The sequence below is a fragment of the Anser cygnoides genome, chromosome 4 (assembly GCF_040182565.1).
Source record: "Anser cygnoides isolate HZ-2024a breed goose chromosome 4, Taihu_goose_T2T_genome, whole genome shotgun sequence".
NCBI lineage: Eukaryota > Metazoa > Chordata > Aves > Anseriformes > Anatidae > Anser > Anser cygnoides.
In genome coordinates, this window is record NC_089876.1 from 51744948 (window position 1) to 51760194 (window position 15247).

At 37.3% G+C, this 15247-nt stretch overlaps 1 protein-coding gene across 2 annotated transcripts in view; it reads right to left on the minus strand.

Moving 5' to 3' along the window:
- The window catches only part of MARCHF1 (membrane associated ring-CH-type finger 1), a 299519-nt gene extending 296697 nt beyond the window's left edge, over positions 1 to 2822 (minus strand). Inside the window, exon 1 of one of the 2 annotated variants that reach the window (XM_066996116.1) lies at positions 2750 to 2822. The gene's annotated coding sequence lies outside the window, so the exon portion shown is untranslated. The remainder of the gene's footprint in view (positions 1 to 2749) is intronic. The other variant, XM_066996118.1, reaches the window with a different exon arrangement.
- Between the last annotated feature and the right edge of the window lie 12425 nt (positions 2823 to 15247).

Consider the following 15247-nt stretch of genomic DNA (forward strand, 5'->3'; position numbering starts at 1 on the left):
CGCTATTATGCTGGCATGACCGCGTGGAGCTCAATTCTTTCCAGCTCTGCAGGTTACGTATCATCGTGTTGCTCTGTTCATGCTTTTTGAAAAGAACAGCTTTGTTCAGAAAAGCTCTGTGGGAATTGAGGAATGAAAGATGCCATATAAATGTAAGATAGTACTAATGTTGTTTTTTTAAAGCACATGCCAGGCTTATTCTTGATCCCATTGAAGTCAATGGGCTTTTGCCATCCTTTGATGGGACTAGAATGGGGCTCATAGTGAGCAGGGAAGAAAATCATTTTAAATGTTTAACAGCTACTTCAAATTTAAATTCTGGTACCTCATGGCAAAGAACCATTCTAAATACAAGGAAGCCTATGTACATCACACCCTGAAACACTGAACTCTCAGAAATCTCTCTGCCTTTATCATAGAACATCTCAGGTTGGAAGGGACCTTAAAGCCCATCCAGTTCCAACCCCCTGCCATGGGCAGGGACACCTCCCACCAGACCAGGCTGCCCAAGGCCCCATCCAGCCTGGCCTTGAACACCTCCAGGGATGGGGCATCCACAGCTTCTCTGGACAGCCTGTGCCAGTGCCTCACTACCCTTTGAGAGAAGAATTTCTTCCTAACATCTATTCTAAATCTCCCCTCTCTCAGTTTAAAACCATTCCCCCCATACTATCATTATCTACATGAGTAAAGAGTCCCTCTCCACCCTTTTTATAAGAACCCCCTAAGTACTGAAGCCTGTCTTGCAGAAATGCAAAGTAAATAAGGAAGGGCATTCATATGGATAACACGAGCATCAGGGTCAGGAAGTTGAGCCTCAAAGCACACACTAGATTTCTGAATAACCATCTTGGTCTAAATCAAAGACACCCAGACACTTTATTCTAAGATAGCTAACTCAGGTTCACAGATGTGACCATCTCAAGACATCGTGGATCTGGGTCTTCAATCCAATTCCACTACTAAGGAAAAATTCTTCAAACTCTGTCCTAACTACATTAACTTAAGCATTAACCTAGTACCATTGACTGTCCACTTCTGCAACAAAGTAGTGATCCAATGGACGTTTGCTTTTCATAGAGGCAGTTATGAATTATAATCAGACCAAGACTCCCTACACAGCAAATAAGGGAAGCAGCACTGGGGAAGAGGTGCGTGACTACAATTAAAGAGGAGGAAGAAAACATTAAACATTTATACTAAATATTGGCATTTCACAGCTTTCTCACGTTTGACTTTGCAGTATTGATGTGGTTTTAACTGAAGTTTGTCTACAATAATTTATGTTACCAAACACTATGCTGAAACTTCTGTCATGCACCATAGTGGCAGCTATGTGGTTCATTGCTATATTTGCAACTTTTAAAATAATTGCAGAGATCTTTTCTATTTGACCAGGCAGAATAACTAACAGTAGTAAGGTTTAATATTTTTACAATAGTAAAATGGTTACTGTAAACCAGCCATTAAAAGGAGATAAGAAATTACTTCTCCATACAGCACAAACACTCTTGGAGCTGAGGAATAGTGAGCCTCTAAAATCAGGTTACATTCAGGTTCTGGTCATGAATAGAGTGCAACAATAAGCATTTTTATTGCTTCTAACCCAAGCTTCAGCCTTTCCAAACATTATTTCCTTCTGATTTCTTACACCATCTCTCTATCTCACTCCTGTTTCCATCTCTGAACCATACTGTCTAGCCCTTTGTTTTCCTGGTGTCTAACCTAAGCACCCATCCAGCAGAACAGCTCTTCCCTTCTTAGCCCTGCCTGGTGACAGGTTTTGTTTTACACTAACACGTTCAAGTACTTCGTCTATTTGAGTCTTCCTTTCCCCCCTATTTTTGTCTTTTCCTCATTTGGCAATACAAGAAGATGGCCTTTCCTCCAGCAAAGCTTAAGGTGAGAACTACAAGCAGAGAAGACCCCTGCCTGTTCCCAGTCCTAGTGCCATGCAGCACAGTGTGCTACAGCACTCAGGACTTCCTCACACACCCTGCTCAGCACCTGCATTCACAAACAAGAGCTTGTTCACTAGGAATGATGATTCAGGTAACTTTAAACACGTCTCTAGAGAATATGCTCAAAAGGGCTATTTTTAGACTAAACATTAGTTTTGAAAGAACTGGACATTAGAAGAGAGGAAGTAAATTGCAAAATGATTTGTTAAATGTCAGGCTTATGAAGTGTAGCAGAACAGTAGTTTTACAAATTCAGGCAATGAAGTAACCTTTCACCACAGACATGGACAGAGATGGAAATTAGACAAATTAAAATGCAAATTAGTTCTCAAAGCCATTCTTTACTTAAATCTTAGAAAGAAAGGAGCCATAGCTAAATAGAAATGAAGAGACTCCCTAAATGGAGTATGTTTGATTCCCAGTTCTCTCCAGCTTCTGTTTTTCAGATACAGATTTCACTACTTACTAATAGAAATATTTCCTTTTGCTAACAGGAAGGCTTTATGTAGTAACATTTTAAATGAAAAGAAACAGTCTAGAATTTCCCTGAAATTAGATCCTATATATACTTAAGTAAACGATCTACCTATTCTCATGACAAGAATTGTCTTTTTTCATCATCATTTCTACAGAATACATATACTTATTTGTACTGTAGCTCAAGTTTAGAGAATACCTTCTACTGCCTACATCTAAAGATCAGAAGATAACATGAAGAATGCAAAAAATGAAAAATAAAAAATAACCACAATGTACTATTAAGTATCCAGAGTTTGCTCATTTCTTACCTGAGGAGCTCACTCAGAAAGCAAAATAGTCTTCTCTCACCTAAGGTACTGTGCATTGTCTTTGACTGCTGAAGAAAGAGGACAAGTAACTCCAAATGTGATTTTATAATTTTTCCTACTTTTTAACTAATTACACAACAGGTGTATTTAATGAGTCCAAATTTCACCATTTAGCCATTTATATAATCTTTAGAAGGTAAACAGGACTGCACATCCAGATTAAACCTGAGTATATCAAGCTTTGAGCAAAATGGTTATGCTATCACAGCTTTTATAGTGCTGTGAAAAAGGACAGGATCACCTGTCATAACCATAACTGTATGGATATGACCAGAGAAATGGTTGAATGCACTAATCAGAAAAAAAGAAGAAAAAAAAGGGCAAAAAGGATTTCAAAGGTGGTTCCTACTTGCTCTTGAAGCACTGTGGCCAAGCACCCTTATTAAGAGCAGCTGAAAAGATTTAGCTTGTTTTCACTTAGGATAACACAAGAAATTCAGCTGTGATGCATGAGTGGGGGTGGTAGACAGTTTTTATGAAGAAATGACCAATATCGGGTCAAGTCCAGAGGAGCTCGATTTTATAGAAAATGTTTTAAAATGCTTAAAACAGGACTTTGCAGGCCATGGTCTGAACCTGAAAAATTGTGAAAATCTGAAAAGAGAAAAAACAGGAAGTGCAAATTCTAGAAGGTGAATTCCTATAGATTGAGCCATTGTAACTAAGATGCCCTAATAATGAACCCTTCAAAATTAAATTCCCTTTCTTGATAGATTGATTCAGTAGAGCATAAGGAAAAAAGTGGGGGCACCACAATGGCAGTCTATAAATGTTACAATGGCAGATTCTAAGCACCTGAAGTAAAACCTGTGAATTAGTCAGGAGAGTGATTGGGACAGGTGAGTTCCTTGTTTTAGTGAAATAAGCACAAATGGATAGAGACATTTATAAGTATTTTAATGAGCTTCAGATACAGACGTATCCATCAAACTTGATTCTTTTTTTCTATTTTTCTTTTTCTTTTTGGATCCTCGAATAGCTTCATATTCATATGGATGTATCAGTCATTATTTCCTCACTGTTCCAAACAAATCTGAGTAAAACAAAGAGCCTGTCAAATGCAGCTACAACATGGAATTTTTCTTCTGACTTCATCTGCCTTCCCAATAAACAGACAGAAATCGTCATTTGTCACAGAAGAATAGGAGAATCCATCTTCATAGCACAAGAATGGAACAAATCTGACCACTGATTCTCTTGAGAAATCAGAAAGTTGCTTAACTTTCATGGGCTTATTTCCTTCCTGGTATTGGCTGGGCTAACAGCTGAAATATGGTAAAACTGTCCTGTCCATTTTTGCGTTCGCGTTCTTTCATCTTCTCTTCCATGTTGCAGCCAACCTTTGTATTAACTTGAACCCATTCAGCAAAATACATCTGTTTCCTTAGAAGGACTTTCTGCATCCTTTTGCAATATAAACAACAGAATGAAAAAAAGTGTGATGTTTTGTTCTTGCACAAAGACTTACTTTTCAAGACTTTCTTTTTTTTTTTTTTTATGACTTTGCTGTAGGCTGAAGAATTATACATGCAATTTCAGGACTTGTATTAGAATTCCAAACTAATGAAAATTAGGTCTCATGTCTGCATTTTGATCACACGGTAGATGATAGTCAAATCTTCAAAGGCAGCCAGAATGGAGGAATGTATATAACATAGTATGTGATGTCATATTTTTGTGACTTCTTTGATTTGGAAGATCATTTAAATGAATAATACTGAATTAGTTATTCAGTATTACCAGTGAAAATCAGTAAAATGGCACAGAGTTGAAATAAGTCCTGTAATTCATATGCACCAGATAAGAGAACTGGCAAAACTTAAGGTTTTTGTTTCATCAAGTTATTGCCTTCTGTTTTCCAAACCAGAGTAAACTATACAGTTATTGAAAACAAGTTTCTGAACTATAAGTTCCAGGAATGTTGAAACTGGCTTTTGTTTAATACTGAAAATGTTTAATTTTATTTAAAAGAAATCAAAAAATTCTACTGAGGTGAAAATATTCTATCAAAAATCCATGTTTTAAATTTAAAAATCTAGAAAGTTGCAATAATTTCTTTGAGTTTGTTTTCTTGAAATATTCTGACTTATTTAAAACAACATTTTGCACTGGAAATTTAGTACACTGAGATATTTTTTCACACAATTTACTTTGTAAGATTGGAATGAGCTTACATTGAATAAGAACTGTATCTAGAAGAAAACCCTTCCAATAAAATGTTAAAATGTGTATTTTGCATTAAATACATTTCCTATGTACTGAAAAATGGCCTGCTGCTGCTTTCTGTTAGTGCCAAATGAAAGCAATTGTTTTAAACGCTGTAACTTAGTTTGACTTTTGGTAGTTCTACTATGAATTTCCTCTGAACAAGAAATAATGAATTCAGGATAACTTTCAGTAAAAAAGTTGTTGTACTACAATTAAGAAAGTTTGATAGAAATACAGCTGTATCTTGTGTTTAGAACAGCATTCCTTGGCTGATAAAGAAACCCTTAACATTTTATATATTAAAAATAATAGCATGTTTTAAAACGATGATTAGACTGCATTCAGGTCTATAAATTCTGTCACTTTAAGAAAACCTTCTATCACCTTAACAAAAAAAAATCTGCTAGAGATATCACTAAATATCTTGTTAGCTCTAACAGTTCATCCCTTTTCTTACTTCTGTAAAACCTGTGCTTGTCTCTTGCTTGGCAGTTCTGGTAAATTCTTCTGCTCAAGTGTTTTTAAAAAAATTCATATAAGATGACACAACGCTACTGCATATATGGAGCCAACCCACAAGGTACCCACAAGGATCATCGAGTCCAGCTCCTGGCTCCACACAGGACCACCCAAAAATCAGACCCTGTGTCTGAGAGCAGTTCTACTTATGATGATGCCACAGCTGCAAAGCTGTCCCAAAACTTTCTCAGTTCCTTACAGAGAAATGTGGGATCCCTCTCCCTGCTGTACCACTCTCCAAGGGTTTTGCAGGCATGGGAGCAAGGAACCCAGTATGCATGTACAGCTGCGTTCCCCAGCCACGGCCTTGAGCTAGGTCATGAGAAAATGGAGGGTAACTGACAGGATTCACCCCTCAAGGTGTACCCAAGCATAACATGCCTGTGATCAATATGTGCTGCCACTGGATGTCACTGATGTGCCACTTACACAGCGTACGTAATGGCAGGTAAAAGTGATCTCAAACAGGAGGCCCTCTCCCACATACATTGAGACACCATTAATAAAATTTAGCCTAAAGAGAAACAGAAGAGTTGAAGCATCAGCTACCTAGTTTAACAGAAACAGATTCATATCTGTTACAGAATAATTTACAGGTTCATTCTACAGCGAGGGGAGAAATCTCATTTTATTCTGCTCTGTTATCATGTGGCCTGTCATGGTACGAGATACCAAGTCTCCAAGCACTGAATTCCTATTTCCAAAAGCTGCCCGTTGATAAAAGGTTGCTGCTTTTGTGAACACTACTATTAGATGTTATGTCAGGGATCATCCAAAAGTAGCTATAGTATTACTTGTGGAGTAAAAATTGGGCTGTCAGAGCCAAAATAAATATTTTAAATAAAAAATTCCCCTCCATAAATGTGTCAGAAAGAGTTTAAAGTGGTCTTATATTATGGTCTCTCATCAGTTTCTGATTTTGTTTGGTGTTTTAAATCTTCAATGGAAAAATATATATATATATATCTTTGGGCAAAAGTTCTCACATCTTCGTTATCTTACAAACAAGAAATGACAAGCTGAGAGGGACAAAGAAGTGTGGGGTTCTTTCTTCACCTCAAACTCTTTCTCTCCTGTTTTGTTCAATTTCCTCTTCCCTTTATTTTTTTCATGGAGGTTTTCTTTACATTTTTAAGCTGATATTTTTTGAATTAATCGCTCAAGACAGAAAGTAGTACTGAAACCTAAGTTATGGCACACTAAGGACTTCCTGTCACTGTCCTCACTTAACAGCTTTTGCAGAAAGCCAGATGTGCCTTCCTTGATCCCTGCTGTGCTGCAAGACTATGTGAGTTCGTATTCCAGCCAAAGCACTGCTGAACCAAGTCAAAACAGCACAAAGTCCTGAAAACCATCACTAATCCTAACCAAATATCCTCACTTCTCAAGGCTAGGCACTATGTTAACCATGGTGTCTGCTTGGCTTGGGTCATGGTTGCCTGTACATACATAAAAATACACGCTAAAACTATTTTATTACTACACACACACACACACACACACCCCTATCCTCACATATCCTTAAACTTGATACGAAAACACATCTGTATTGTCTAGTACTTCAATCTTGACAAGAGTGCAGGCTGTGTTTTTTTTCTGTAGCCCACAAAACCTAGTGGTGGTGTCTATATGGATCAATAGCAACAGATTCCCTGCTCCTTTGTTCTGACTTCAGATTATTTAAACTAGAATACCTCTACAAACGTACATGTTACTGTCAAAGACAGAAGTGAATTTCCTCACAAGCAAATGCCCATCACATACAAGCAGTGACCTTGCAAAAGATAATTTCATTTTGAAATGACTGCCTGGAATCTGTAACAGCAGCCATGACTATGAGAGTAAATCAGATACCATTTATTGCAGAATCTTCTAGTACTGCTGTTCACTTGTATGATAACATATTGTTGTTGGGCTGGTAGATGCACTGGTAACTGTTGATATTCTCAGCCAGTGGTTTTATCTGCTTCCATGGTAACGGTAAGCATCCATGTGCATGAGAGTTAGAAATATACCCAAAGTTGACATGTTACATGCCAGAATCATTATCTCAACTCTTTAGAGTCAGATGGGAGAAGTAAATATAAGAAAATTAGCATTGCAAGACAGTCTTTCAAATGTTTTTTCTTCTGAAAGATTTTGTGTGTTTGTGTGTGTGTGTTTTAACAAAAATAGCAAAGCAACATCTCTTAGGAAGATGTTCATACATACCCCAGGTATGAAAGAGAATATAATAGTGAAAGTTTCTGTCTTACACAGACTCTTCTATTTTCCCTTTCTTAAATGGTTGGAAGGAATTAGGGCTGTATTCTATATTTGTCTCTCTGGAGCTTTTTGTCAGCTAACTGGAAAGCATTTTTTCCTCCATGATTTGCCTGTTGAAGTTCAAGTCCCTTTCAATTGAGTAAAGAGTTATATTTGTCAGTCCTTCCTTGTACACCTAAGACAGCAGCTAAGAGATCATCTCAGATAACAGATTTAATATGTTCATCATTCATTTGAACATAATCTTCCCAGTTATTTTCCTTTCCAAGTAACCACAGTACAGGGAATAATTCAAGTTAGAGTTTTCTAAATGCCCTGTCCAAACCTTACATCAGGATCTCCAGAATAAACCCTGATATAAAATAATCAAACTTATTTCTGTGTTGTGCTCCATGTGTTAGAAAATTAACCAAAAAAATCACACACAACTTGGAGACGCTCCCAGTATGCAGAGAAGAAAAGAATGGGTGGATCCTGGGATACTGCTGGAAGCAAAAAGGGCCTAACTGCAATTACATGGAAAAGACTCACCAACTGGTCTCAGAGAAAAAGAGATTTTTGTAGGACCCAAAGAGAGCTATGTATGGGCTGTGCAGCTCACAGAGACGCTGAAAACCTGCTAGACTGACAACGAGACTGAGGCAAGTACCAAATCACAAGGACTTGGTAGGCAGGGGGAGAGTTATTCTCAGCCATTTGTATTAAATGCATTAATCAATAGATCTTCATTCTGTTTTCTATTGCTTACTTTTAAAACAATGCTTGAGAAACTGGAAGCATTTGAGCATGCTTGCTCACGAAGCGAGTGTTCTGTCTGGCTTTTGCCACCAGTTGTGATTTTGGGAGAAGCAAAAGAAAGAAATGATATGCTGTTATTTTCTTTTAACAACTTAGCCCTATTCTACAATGTGTGTCTGGTAAATCCACTAACACATTCATGCTGTACATGAACAGCAGCCATTCTCTTTACCATGATGAAAATTGCCCTTTTCACTGCATTTGGAAATTACAGTGAAAATATAACTCCACATGGTGATGTGTGGAATTTTGTGTTCAGCTTCCCAGTCAGAAAGTTCAGACTCAGCCACAATCATTAAAATCCCCCTTTTGCCAGTTGTAATTACTCAGGTCAGTGGAGTTGTAGTAATATATGATTGGTCTGGTACTGCAGAGGTACAGACCATAAAAACAAATAGGACTGCACTTTTACACAGTTTAAGAAATTGACATCTCACGTTTCCTATACCTAATGCAATTGTACTCCCCAATTAAATTCATTGTCACCAGAAGAAAACTCTCCTGCCTTTGTGTAATGGAGAGAGGAAGACAGTAAAACTGAGAACACATTTAAGAAAAGTAAAACTAAAAACTTAATTCAACATCTCAGGTCACTATACTTGCTGTCATAAGCAAACTAAATGATAGAATTTAAAGGCATAGCCCTCTGATTTACATAGGAATACTGTGTTGTTTTCCAGGCTTTTTTATTGGGACCTTATATACTAGGCTTTTTATGTGTTCACAGAACTGGATACAGTTTTCAGGAAAAAAAAAAACGTGGCTTACATCGTCCAGCCACATGTATATTTTTAAGAATTACGATCTACAGCTTTCAGGGCAAACCCAATTTACCCCTCACTTAGGGTAAATATACATAATGGAATTCCCAAAGCAAATCAAACAGAAGATCTGGTTCACATTCTAGATAATTTTTCCTTTTTCCTGACAAGTACTTTCTTAAACTTGATCAAGCCACCTCATTTAAAACTTTAAATAATTCATAATCTGAACAAAAAATAAATTTTCCAAGGGAGACCTTTTCACAATGTGATATTTTCATTTTATTTTAGTCAGAGAAAAATACCCCTTGATTTTGAGCTAGCTTACAAAAAGCTGAATTGATCTCAGCTTGCAAAAAGCATCTCCCATTTGATCTCTCCAGAAGTCATTCTTTTGGAAAATAATTTTGTGCACTGTAGTGCTGTCATTTGAGAACACAAACAAGAAGTAAGTTTGCAAGGGATATATCAGCTGAATCTGAAGTTGATAAAAGGAACTTTTTATCCACTGTGGCAGTGGCTAGGGAATGACTTACTATCCCTGCTTTCAGAAAAGGAGAAACCTGAAAGAAAAATGTTTTATATTTGACTATAATAACAATAGTTAGACCTTTCCATCTTTACACTACTATTAATCTTTGTATTATATTTCTGTGATCTTCCTTTCTTTCGTCATGGCCCTTCAGCTGAACATCTGTATTATGTTTGTCATCTCCCACACGTTCAAAACCCCTCCACATAGGCACAGATATAAAATATTTCTATTAGTAACCTGACCTTTTTTTTTTTTGTGCGCGCGTGTGTGTGTGGGGGATAACATACTATGGTTTCATTCTTCTAACAAATGGCAAAGTTCCCGAAAAAATATTGATAATTTTCAAGAACACAATATAGACCCTTGTTCTGTTAAATACTATCACATTATGTGTATCTAAGGAGTTAACTCACATGATAAGCAGATAATCATAGCTTAGGAAACTTAGAAGTTATCAGCTCAACCTATTCATTACCACTGCTCAAGTGTGCATTTCTCCAGTGGAGCTGAGTCAATGGAATAGATTGTGTGAGCACTCCTCATCTATTTCACTGCTAAATCAATATAAAAGACTTTCATTCAATAAGGAAGGCTAGGCAGGCCATAAAGAAATGCTAAACAGAGGTGAGTAAATATATGTATAATTCTTAGTTTAAAGCTTTTTTTTTTTTTTCCTTTGTTATGGATTGTATTGAGATTGGCCATTTTAAGTACCGATGATAAACACTGCAATAGCAGCAGAAGCAGACTCAGGTCTCGTGTACATATTTCAAAGCACTTAAGCGCCCTGTACTTTGAAAGAACAGCTGTCAGTGCCCGATTAATTTACAAAGAAAAACTTAAGTGTAAACGACATGCTAACTTTATGTTCTGGGAGGAATCCAGAAGATGTAGCCAACAGAGAGCCATCGCAAACTCCAGCAAAGATCCCTGCTCTGGACCTTAGGGACCGATGCAGCAGCCCTCTTCTGTTTGGTTCAGATCAAAGTTCAGAGAGCTGAGGCAAACAGCTCTCCCCTTGCACAAAATGGGCTGGGACACAGACCAGACTCTGAGATAACATGCTTATCTTGAGGCTGAAGAGACAGATTCCCCAGAATTCATTCCTTCTGGTTCTGAATTCCTTAATCATAAACTTCCTGCGGTAAGAGGAGAAAGCTTTGTCCCAGTCTCGCTTCTAAGCAGGAGTTAAACTTACTTAGGAAGGCTGAAAGCCCCTCCATAGGTGAGGATTCCAGCCACTACTTGGCTCTGCTCCCTCTTCCAGAGGCACAGCACTGAGGAAAGGTAAACTTGTCTCTACATGCAATGTCATCCCTGCTATGAATGAAGCAAGTTTAATGGATATGGCACTCAGGTGGAGTTAGGTAGCTCCCTGTCCTTCTTGGTCAAAACAGGTGAAATACAGCAAAAAGCCATCCTACGCACTCCTGAACATAGACACTTATGAAATGGGTGGGTTCAAAACATGTAAATCCTCAGTGTAATAGTTATACAAGGTTTAAGGTCCAACACCCAGGGAAAAAAAAAGGGAACAGGAGATTTAACAGTTGCATAGCTATCTATTCCATGTCCCTGCTTTTTTTTTTTTTTTTTAAAAACGTTTTTTTGCAAAACGTTTGCCAATGGGGATAATTCATAAAATTATGCGAAAGGATGTTGATGTTGTAATTCAACCTCAAACTACCACCTAAAAAGATCAGATTTTACAACCAAAGACTCCTAAATATGAAAACTGGTAGGGAGATGGTATGTATTTTCTATGAACAGAAATAGAAAATATAAAATCGTACCCCAAGAAGTTTAGCTAAATTTACTGTTTACTTGTTTTCAGCACCTCCTTGAAAATGTCAAAACATTTTTTTCTCCAAAGGTTTTTATCTCTAAATGAAGGCATTTGTAATTATTGTTCTTTTAAATTCAACTAATTCTAGTCTTTAGCCTTTCTATACTTAAACCTGTTAATTTTGGAAATACAAAAATAAATTTGTTGTGACACCTGAACAGGGGCTAACCACATCAGTTCCCATAAATAGTAACAGAAATTGTACCACTAAATCTCCTTGGCTTGGAATGAATATTTAACAATAAAGTCAATGCTCTCAGTTTGCTTATAAGGTGTGACAGCGTGAAAAGAAAAATGAAGTTGCTTTGTAATTAATGTTTTAAAACTAAATTCTCAATTATATAGAGAGAGTAAGAATTCCATAACTTACTGAAATTTATGTTGTCGGTTATACCCATATTAACATCCTAACATTTTCCTCACATGGAGATGAAATGCATCATAATGTCTCCTCGGGAACTGCAGTGATGGATCAGCATCAGGCTGCATCAGCATGCTCTGTTATTGATGACTTTTGCACCAGCATTTCACTCCATTCAGAAGTGTCAGGGTAGTTTTTAAAGTATGCCTCAGTGAGCAAATCATTTCCTCAGATACCTTAAGTGAGAGATAAGAAAACAGAAAAAAATACTTATTTTTGGAGTAAAACATTCTCTTTTTTTTCTTTCTTTGTGTTCAGTTTCACTCTGGCATTACAGTAAAATATTCAAACATAAAAAGCACCATTTTTACATAAGGTATATAAAAGGTAACTAAACTCAGGAGAAGAGGGCACTGATGGTAGGCCTCATTGCTCTCCACAGCTACCTGAAAGGAGGCTGCAGTGAGGAGGGCACTGGTCTCCTTTCTGAGGTGATAAGGGAAATGGCCTCAAGTTGCTCCCAGGGAGGTTTAGATTGGACACGAGGAAGAATTTCTTCATGGAGATGGTGGCCAAGTGTTTGCACAGGCTGCCCAGGGACGTGGTGGAGTCACCATCGTGGCTGTGGCACTAAGGGACATGGTTTAGTGACGGGACCTGTAGGTCAGGGTGGTGGTTGGACTTGGGGATCCCGACAGTCTTTCCCGACCTAGATGATTCTGTGATTTTATTATATTTCCCAGCACATGCTGCTTGGCACACTATACTTTTAGATTTCTCATATAAAATTGCATTGTAATTTTGACTGACATCATTAAAACTCATATTATACACCTAACTAGACACTCTTACTGACAGACCAGCTGAAGCCAATCCCAGATGGTATGTAACGCCAAGCTACCAACACAGAGATGTCCGCAGTGACTTGAGTTACATCTGAACAGTTTTACAGGCCATTACTAATCCCTGATTGATTGAGTCCTCACACGGATATTTCAATAAAGAAATATATACAGTTTTAAGTTGTATTGTGCAGTCCTGTGAACCACTAACTTACTACATATTTCCACTCAAAACAGTTCCAATGCTTCTAAGTAACATTTTAGAATAAAGTCTGTTCTTGTAAAAAGCTAGAAATACTAAGTTTCAGACTGATATTGAGATGGCCATTGCTCCTCATAGGAGCAGACAGTTACTGAATCAACTTACAAACTTGTAATGTCCTGAAGCTATATCTCTTTTTCTGTTGAGGGACACCTCCTGTTGGCGACCACCATCTAAGTCATACTATTACCAAAAATAGCACGGTCCAATATGAAATATGAAAATATCTTTAAGGCTGCCTCTGATGGGGATTTTTCCACAGTAAATCAAAATAAAAAAAAAAAAAAAAAAGGCAGCTAAGGTGCACAAAGTAAAATAGCTGGTAATTTTTGTGCCAATTTGAGTGATTTAGTTTTAGTTAGGAACTGCATTAACTACACTGGTACTATTGAAGTGAAATGTACCTGCATTGAAAGGTCTCCTGCCAAGTGGAAATGCTAGACAGCATAAGAGCCTCATGAAGTTTGGCAGTTATCTGACTCCACGCAGAAACAAAGAGTGACATGGTCTGATTCAACCGCTCTTGACATAAGAGATTTCCATCAGTAATGATGGCAGAATTTGGCCTTGAAATGGACAGAGTGCATGGGGGGTGTACATACTTACCCAAACTTCTGTCACTTGTGGCAACAGCCACTGGCTTGCATAAAATCTGGTCTGAAGATTCATGTGCGACTAAACATGGGTGCTGTCTCTAAGTGCAAAGTTATTTTTCCATTTTTTCCTACTGCAAAGTGGCTAATTTTCATTGGCAAATCACAGACAACTTTTTGTATACACACTCCAAGAATATATTCTTCTTAATGCAGTACAATATTCAAGCAATCTTTTCTTCTCCACTAGAAAACTAGATAACGAATTGAAATTCAAGAGAAGCAAAGGGGCTATTACAGCACTATTTTATTTTTTTCTTTCCATAAATGATACAGTGCAGAGGCTGAATGATTCCTTAGGTGGTGTTGATGAGAGTTTGTTCTCCAACACATTCTTCCATGCAGTCCTGTTTTTCTCCTTCTTTTAAGAGTCAGGAAACTTAACTCTGTCTTTATGTTGAATATGCATTATGTACTCACTTCACTGCATTCATAACAGATCAAAGAGGAAAATAGCAGCGGAAGAAGTCTTTTTTTAAAAAAATAATAATTTGCTAGATAATGCCAGAACCTTTCTCATTATTTTTCCTTCTCTAAAAAAAAATGCAGAATAATATATTTTCTTTATAGCTTTCATCCCTTTTTGTTATTTCATATAGTAAGTTCTTTTAGCTTGACATAACTGGGGAAAATCTGATGTTGCAGAACACTGTTGAAGCACTAAAACCTCCCAATAACACTATTTTTTTTTTCCCTTACTTCAGACCTTCCCTGTCCTGTGTTTCCAGCAGCACTGCTAGCTGAATTCTGTCTGCTTCCTCCTCTCCTCCTTTTCTTATACCTACAACGCTCTTCACCTTTCAGGACTGTTGTTAATTCTCCAAGGTAGTGAGCACGTTAGGTCAGGGATGATGCCTCTGACCTAACCTCCTTACTGCCAATGATTCACTGCCAAGTGATAAAGATTTCACAATGCTGCACTTCTCATCGTTTTTTTTTTCCCCCCATCACTTTAAGATTATCAGCCAACTCCATATAAAATTTCACAATGATAATTCATAAATCTCAAATTATTTCTGTTGAGGCCAAGTACATTTTTTTCCAGCACACAGAAAAGCAAAATGAGCACCTGAGAGGATAATACTTTGAACTACAAAATACGTACATTTACTGAGAATTAAAAGTAAAAATAAGAGAGATTGTGTTTCCATCCTGGCTTTATTAGCAGGACTGAGAAATAACAGAAAAAAATCTGTGGCTTTTATGATTTTAGGTTACTACTTCAGATACAAACTCTATTCCTCAGTAGATAATCCCTTTTTAGAAGTCATTTATAAAATACAGTTGCTGATCAAAGCAAGATCAGGATAACATGTTTTGAACCTCAAAAGTATCATCCCATAATGGGTTAATTGCCTATGGTCACCTTTCACCAGCTTAGACCTCAT